Source organism: Stegastes partitus, unplaced genomic scaffold (assembly GCF_000690725.1).
Source record: "Stegastes partitus isolate 25-593 unplaced genomic scaffold, Stegastes_partitus-1.0.2 Scaffold1614, whole genome shotgun sequence".
Taxonomy (NCBI): domain Eukaryota; kingdom Metazoa; phylum Chordata; class Actinopteri; family Pomacentridae; genus Stegastes; species Stegastes partitus.
Window position 1 is genome coordinate 62,287 of NW_007579345.1, and position 8,551 is coordinate 70,837.

At 45.0% G+C, this 8,551-nt stretch overlaps 1 protein-coding gene across 1 annotated transcript in view; it reads left to right on the forward strand.

Annotated features, from left to right (window-relative positions):
* The window catches only part of LOC103371592 (latrophilin-2), a 104,696-nt gene that overhangs the window by 30,284 nt on the left and 65,861 nt on the right, over positions 1–8,551 (forward strand). The window lies entirely within an intron of this gene.

The window sequence follows — 8,551 nt, forward strand, 5'->3', positions numbered from 1 at the left end:
CTTTTGATTAAACAAACTGTCTGCAAGCAATTTACAACTTATGCGCTATTGATTTTGGTAGCATATAGCTTTAACGCACATCAAAAACAGCTGCTTGCTAAATGGAAAAGCAACTGTTCTTGTTTTCATTTGCACCAATAAAGTTGTGCAGTTTTGAAGTATTTTGTCTAATTATATCGTTATCGCAAATCTTCTCATTTATATCCTGATGAATGTTTTCGGCCGTATCACGCTGCCCTGGTGGGAAGATGGTGTGATTTTCAGAACACACTTTTGGTTTGGTTCGTGCATACATACGTCTCATTCTGTGCCTTGTTATACGCTGTGTTTTATCATCTCTAGTTGTAGCTGTAAAAATGTGCCCTGCTGCCTGAGGCTAATTCTCCATTTGGGGGGGAAATAAGGTATATCTTATCTTATCTTATCTGGTGGCCAGTCGCTTATTTTTTTTTTGCACTTTGAGAACTTCTCCCTCTGGCCTGTCCCTGTCGCCGTACATAGCTGTATTAGCCGATAGTGGTCTTGGAGAGATAAAAAATAAAAAACTAGCACAACATTTTTAGGAATGGATTCACCTGCTGGAGTTGTTTTGGTGGAAAATGCTCAGTTTTTTAACTTAATGTTGGCAGCGGCTCCAGGCCTAAAGGGGAGGAGGAGGGGGGAAGGAAGGAGGCTGCATTTTTCTTTTGTCTCTCGTGTGTCTTAAACAACTCGTGTTGGTTTAGTCTCGATGGCATCCTGGCTGTTTGCGGCAGACCGGCTTCCCGTGGAGCCGGCCAGGCGTGGGGTCTGTGTGCGGAGGCCCACCATGCTGTCACGTCTCTTTCATCGCCAGCCAGCCTCGGCCAGTAAGGAGATAAGGAGACAATGACTGGGAGAGCAAGCAGTGGCAAGGTGTAACCACAGCCCCTGGGTCTCCTCCCTGCCGAGTACTTCAAATCCTCATTAGGATTTTCAGCAAAGGAAGGAGGGATTTTCTGGATTAGGGCTTTGTCACAGCTGGCTCCAGGTTGGTGTTTGTCATGCAAGAGCATGGAGGAGCGCTGACATCTCGCCGCCCTCCTCCCTCGCCTCGCCTCCCTCCTCTCTCTCTTCACCTGGCGACTAAAAGATGTTCCACTGACCCAAAATGTGCGAAACTCATAATTATTAACTAGCTGTCATTGGCAGAGGTTTTTTTTTTTTTTTTAACGGCGTTCCGGTGGCCTGAGTCGGGCGTCTGTGGGTTTTAGCTGCTGCGTCAGCGTTCCTTCTTAATGGTTATTTATGCAGAGATAACCTTGAGAAGCATCATTAGTTTGTTGTTTGCTGTCGCCGTCCATAACTCAGCGCTGAGATCTCGGCCGTGACACTGATGTGGCGGTTCAGACGGGAGGCAGCCTCTCCTTCATGGAGCTCTACGTCCCTAAAGGTTCTCGCTTTATTCCAAGGCTCCTGTGACGTCTTTTTTCTCCTCAGCGGCGAGGCTATTTGTTTAATCACGTCTCAGACAAAACATCCAGTCTGCGTTTTCCCCGACATGTTGCTCAACCCTCTAACACGGTCCTTAATTGGGTTTGGGAGTCGTCTGGCGGAGTCGTCTGGTTCCTCCGTGACAGACTTAGTGTGAAACCTACCTTCTCCCGTCTCCCATCGTCCTCGGCGCTGATCTTTCGTGGATAATGGGCATTCGCGGAGCTCCCACGAGAGCCTCGCTGGGTGGGATCTCAGGCACCCCCAGATTAGTCATCAACCCACATGCCGCCTCGTCTGCCTCGTGTTTTACCGTCATGCTTTGTCTCACTTTGTTCTTGCTCAGTGGAATCATGTGGGTCCCTAACAAGTATATCCCAAACAATCTACAAAGCATGTTCTGATAACCCATCGAGTCTCTTCTCTGAATCCCAAACACGGGAAAACAAATACGACTTATCAATCTGCGGTGCAGTGGCCTATAACCAAGAGCACATTATTCATGGAACATTTATTGTTTTGTGCTCTCGATGGTTGCCTCTGATCTGACCATGGCAGATGTGACGAGCGGTATGTGGGCATCTTTGTATAAGCAGGCATCAATTTGTCAGAGATATGCCTGTCTTTGTTTTTTTTTTTTTTTGAAAGTTCTGCTGTCTGCTCTTGTGTTTCTATATTTGCTATCTTCAACTCGGGTTAGCTGCAAGATTTGATGTTAAAGTTCTGGTATATTTAGCAGAAGACAACAACAAAAAAAGAAAGCAGGAGTGAATTGAGGGAAGAGCTGCCCGTATGATAAAAGAAATAGCACAGGCGCTTTGGTTCTTTAATATATTTCTGTGTTGCTCGAGCTGTGTGTAGTGGACATCAAGGAGCGCAGACGGACCTCACGCAAGGACTGCTGATGAAGTGCTGTCTGGAAGGGGCGGACGATGGAGAATGTTTTTGATTATCCAGCGTAGATGGTATTTCAAACGGGAACCAGCATGTACACCTCGCGCCGGACAAATGAACCGGCTCGGCCGGTCAAAGGGCAAAACGCGGCTTTGTTTCCTGTTTGCTACTGTAATGCTGTGGAATTTTAAGGGGATTAGAGTTCTGGTCACATGGATCTCAGCACGCCGATGCTCACTTGATATTTATATCGACTCTAAGCTGCTTTCTTTTTTTTTTTTTCTTCCCTCCTGTAAATTAGACACCGATGCGAATGAATGCACTTTTACAGCTTTCTCCCCCGTCAGGTGAATTACATATATTTATCAATGTGAGCAATTTAGCCCCACCGCACACCTTCTGATTCCCCCGCAACAAGAGCAAGCCGACGGATGAATGCATTGATTGAAGTGGCCTCGAGCCGCTATTTACGTCGCCGTCGACTCCACAACAGCCGCAACGCGTGTAAACAACAACAATCTGCAGGTGTTCGAGGAGGGGGGGGACCCAATCACGTTTTCATTGTGAGGACGCCGCCGACGGGCACGACGGCGGAGGACCGTTTGGAGGAGATCGTGCAAAGAAAACTGATTGCAGGACACGTAATGACAGATTCGGTTAAGAGAACGTAATGTATCCGAAAGCTTGTGATTTCACAGTTCGCCTACGAGAGTCGGATGTAAGATATCCCTCCTTGCCCTCAGTGGGATCCTCTTTGTCCTCCTGCTTTCATCCCTGATTTAGAGCTGCAATAAATCCTGAAGAGGCTCCTGTAAACGAGAGGTGGTGAAACTACGCCCATAAATATAAAGGATTTAGGAGCAGGACCTTTTTGAAGGAACTCTGAATGCACATTCATGAAGCTTGTTACCTTACACGCTGTTTTCTGCTCTTTCTTTTAAAGTCACGGCGACGCTTCCGGTCCGAAACCTGCTCGGGCCGCTAAAACGAGTCAACGAGTCAATAACCAAGCTCTTTAGCTCATTAGTCATTTTTTGTCGGTGCTCGTCGGAGGCTGAAGACATGTTGGTTTACTCGCTGTCAAACTAAACAAACGTCAGTTCGAGGCAATTTGGCAGACCTCTGCGCCGCGACCTCGCCTGACTCAGCGTCTGACCTTGTGAGTCATAGCGAGTGTTTGCATGGGAAGGGTCTCTGGTTTAAAGCCCCACTCTTGGCAAATCAAAGACAGATGTCACCCCCCCACGTGGAAACGCTCGAAATCAATATCAAACAAGCGCCTCTTAATATATAAGTGCGTCTTTTGTGACGGCGACACGGCTCAGCTGGACCGCCGCCTCTTGTTTAATAGTTGCCTAATTTCCATCTCTCTCTTCCCCCTCCTCCTCCTCAGAGCCCCCAAAGTATTTTTTAAATAGCCAACAAGCAATAATTAAGGCCGATAAGCACGAGAGACATCTGATAAACCCTTAAATGATAACTTCAAAGTGCCCCCGCTGCGACATGGAAGCAGATGGAGGAGCGAGAATGTTTCGGGCTCAGACGAGGTTAATCCACATCTGAAAGTTTTCCTCTTAAAAAAAAAAAGTGTCGGGGTGAAGAGGGGAGAACTTCTTTTAAACGTTACAACAATCGGTTCACTCGAGGGGGAGAAACACGCCAGAGAGACGGAAGGTCATCAAGATAATATTCAGCCGCGGGATTATGGTGAACAGCGCCCAATAAAACCTTGATAAATTGATTCAATTTTAACTCCGGCATTACGAGACGCGATGCTTGAACTGCACAGAATCGAAGGATAATGACATTTTCGCCAAAAAAAAAAAAAAGAACAAAAGAACAAACAAAACTATTGTGCATTCGTCACATAAACACTCTGCAGGTGTGCGTAACCTTGAACGAGGCCGGCGTTACAAAAAAAACAGCATTGTGTCACATAACAATCTGCAGAGAAGGCAGCGAGTCTGGCCTGAATAAGAGGCGCATAAAGAATTCAGTGGAAGCAGCAGTCGTGTCATCAAGGCATGACTACCCTGTTGGTCAGGGAATTTGAATGCCAGGTGGGGGTCAGTCGAAGCAGCAGCTGAATAATGTGGCACAAATGCATACACATGAGAGCGGAGTCTTGGGAAGACGAAGCGCTGCCGCGGTCCGCTCGAGGAAGTGCACTTTTTCTGAATGCAAACCAAGCAGATGGACCCTTCTCATTTGTGTGTACTGCCACCGGTGACCCATTGGGAAATGCTGCTTTATTGAATGGAGGAGCATCAAACGCTTCATTGGAGCAGAGAAGGAAGAGTCTGGGTTACCCAATGTATCTCGCCTCTTTTTTTTTTTTTTTTTTTTTTTGGGGTAATGAAAAGTGTGGAAATGATACCGAGCTGCCAAATTACAAAATAAATAAATAAATGACACATCACTCTTTTAACACGTCTAAACTCTGGATCATTTGATCTCGTTTGAAACGCTGTCACTGACGAGGCTGATGAGTAACGAGGGTCCGCCGAAGAGCTCCGCCGTGGCTCTTAGCGGGGGCCGACCTATGGCGTCCTCTTTGGGAATGACTCACGGTTTAACCAAACAAAGCGCCGTCAGCTCACTATATGAAAAAAAAAAAAATCATTACTTGTTCATTTAGTGCTCACTTTTAAAAAACCTCACCGTAAAAAGGCAGCGCTGACCGGACACGAAATTTACAGTTTCCAGAAGATGTCCTTGCTTTTTTTTTTTTTTTTCCTTTCTTTGTATGACCTAAAAAACACTCCCTCTTTTTCTTTCACACACACACACACACACACACACACAGAGAGGCAGCGCCTGGCCCACGGCTATCCGATATTAGAGAGCGAGATGACACTGTGTGCTTGTGCGAGTGCAGTCAGCCGACATGTGCAGATGATGTGAAGTCAATAATGCATTATGAAAAAAAAGGGGATTTATGACCTTGATGAGCCCCATAGAGCTTAATTAGGCCTAAAGGTTGATTTACATACAAGTGTACATGGAATTTGATGAGGCCGTGTTTTCCTGCTGCTGCTGCTTTCTCGTTTCGTCTGGCAGCAAACACTTGATGCCTCGTATTTGTTGGAATTCTTATGGATTAGAAGGAAACACATAAAACCTTTTCTTGGCTGCCGGTCTTTCCGAGTGTCCGCGTTTTTTGTCGGGAGACGGTAAAAATTGTCTCGTAGTGTAAGCTGCGGTGGGATCGTGTTTCTTTTCTTGTGCGATGATGGCATTTCCTGTGTGTTGGCTTATGTGTCTACAAGTGCTGGTTTGGAGATGAGGAATAAACTAAATGGAGGAAGAAGAAAAAAGTGTCTGACAGGGTAAATTTCTGTTTAAAGAGGCCCACCTAAACCAGAAAGGGAGGGAGGAGAGAAAAAAAAATGGCTCTTTTCTTTTTCTTTTTTTTCTTTCGTGGCATCTATTCAGAGAGAAATGACAAGATCTTTTTCAGAGTCATGTACCTATATCAAAGATGCTCCTGATAGCCCCCCTGCTGTTGCTATGGAAGTAGCGGAGATGTAAATGAACTGGAGTGAACTGGATGGTGTAGAATACAAATGAGGTTGGAATGCTCATTCTCCTGCTGCTCTTTGCCTCTTCTTCTTCCTCCAATATCTTTTCTCTGTTCCTGTCTGCCTCTCACTGCGCAAGTAGGTTTCAAAAGAGCCAGCCGCTCTTCCACGTATTTCAACACCACATAATGTAATATCAGAATATATATTTATGTAATATATATATATATGTGTAAGAGAAATGGCCTCTTTTTCTGTGCTGTGGTTTTTTTGTGCACATTCCTGGCGGTGTCGTGCTGATGCATTGACGAAATAAGAATAGAAAAAAATCAATGTTTTGTTCCCCTACAGAGGATAATCTCGGATATAAATATGAGCTAAGATGTCACGGCGGCGTATTCTGTGTCGCACGCGTCATAGTTTTAGTTGTCAACTCGTTTAGTAATCTGCAGACGGGATGAAGCGCCGAGCAAGTGTGAGCGAACGTGACGTCAGCTTTGCACAAAGTAGGGAAAAAAAAAAACAGGAACACAGTGTTGAGTTAAAGTTAACGCCAAGAAATTCAAAAGGATGTTAATATCTGTCATGGCAGAAGTTTTAATTCGTCTTTACAATGGCCACACAGAGTCAGCGGTGGAGCTCGATCCCTGCTGCTCGCTGGATATATGCAATATTTTCTTTCTTCTCCTCCCCTGCGTGGACCTGACTTCTTAAGAATACATGCTGTTGTAAAGGATATCTCTGGATTATAGAATCAGCACTGTGGGAAGAGTCTTGACTTAAAGGTTTCTTTTCCTGCACAGACTTCCTTTTTGCTTGTAGCACAGATAGGAGGAGGAGGGAGGGGGGGCGCCGGTCTGCAGAACCTGGAGGACTCAAGCTGTGGCTCCTGCGGCTCCGAGCTAATGCTATAGGCCACACTTTTCTTTCACCCAAAAATCCCCCCAGCAAGCGACCTTGTCGGCTCAGGAGCGCAGAATAATGGGCGGCTAAGCAAGAGATGCTAGCTCATTTACAAGCAGCTGTTTAGCTCTCATCGGAACGGCGAGGGGAAATCAAAGGGCCGCGCTAACGGCAGACGACAAGCATCGGGAGCGTCCTCGTCACACTCCTCATTGGCTCTCGACAGAAAAAATTATCTGGTTTCACATCAAAATAATCTGGAGACCTCTTTTGTGCTCCGGGCACAATGATGGCAGCGTGAGAGGCTGAATGGGCCTTTTGATCAGCCCCTGCCTCGCCTCTGGACGAACTGTGGAAGCATGTGTAACTCAAGTCACAAAGAGTCGCTTCAATATGAAAACTGGATGCGAGATAGGCCCCGATGAAAAGCGAGAGCCTCTGTCGTTTGTTCTCGATGATCGGCGCTCGGCAGCAGTGAAATAAGAAAAGTTTGCGGCCCTGATTAACCACGCAGCTGGGTGTGTACATGTATTTACCGTTCGCGTCCCGCCGGGTTTGTAAAGTCCGGCGGACGTCGCTCCACGGCTGAAGAAGATCCTAATGACTCCTCATCTCTGTGAAGCAGGAAGACATTTTGTTCATTACCTCTGCTTCGGCGACACTCGTATCCGACCAGATGGTCACTTTCCAATTGATTTGGCTCATCTGCGAGCAAAAAAAAAAAAAAAAAAGAATTAAAACATTACGGCACCAAAGAGATGGTGCATAATGGCTCCGGCCTACGTATGGGGGGGTTCTCACAGTTCTTCAGCTGCAGATTCTTTATGGGCCTAATGTCATTGCAAAGGTTACATATGGCAGTAAAAGGCAGCCTGGGAAGCTTTAAATAGAGGTTTGTCATTGGAGTAATAAAGTGCTACAACCCATGGAAATAGAGGTCCTGTGCACCAATCAAAGTCAATTACTAGCATGTTGTAGCAACGCTTCCAATAAGCACAAGTCAAAGGTTGAGTGACTCCACTTTTTATTTCTTTTTTTTTTTTCCTAATGTTTGCTTGTTGATAAATGAAGATAAAGCAAAAAAAAACAACAACAACAACCCACTATTTTCAAGGTTTCCAGTTGAATACGTTCCGGCGGAGGTCGTAGGTGATTAGAGAGAGTGTCAACAGCCCATAATAAGGGTCTGACCGGTGTCTCTGCTGCACCCGGTTGCCGTGGTAACAGAGCAGGGCTTCCCATGCTATATTTCATTGACTCTTGCCTTGATCTTTTGCTTCCTGCTGCTTAATTAGTGCAGAGAATAAAAAAATAAAAGGAAAGGAAAGAAAGAAAATGCTTCTTAGGATTTGTGTAAAAACTGCATTTTCTTTTTCTATACATATATATATTTCTTTTAAAATGAAAAAAAAGCAGTATTTTCATTTATAAATATATATGTGAGTGATTTTTATAGGGAAGTGCACTGGAACTGGAAATAATAATTAAAAAAAACACTGGCAAAGACATCCAAAATAGTTTTCTTTGTTTTGTTGCGTTGGATTCAGGTGTGACTTTGTGTTTTAAATGATCGAATAAGTCGTGTTGAATCATGTCGGAGCAACAAACAGAACCTGTTTTTGGTTTCTGTAACTGGAATATTAACATGCAACTGGTTTGTTTTTCCATCCAGATTTTTCTTTTCAGTGTTTCTCGCTCATATGAAGCCTGCAGGTCAACAAACTAAGTAAAGTTTTTTTTTTTAAAAAGTCGATTTAAGGACCTTAAATCAGAGTTAATGC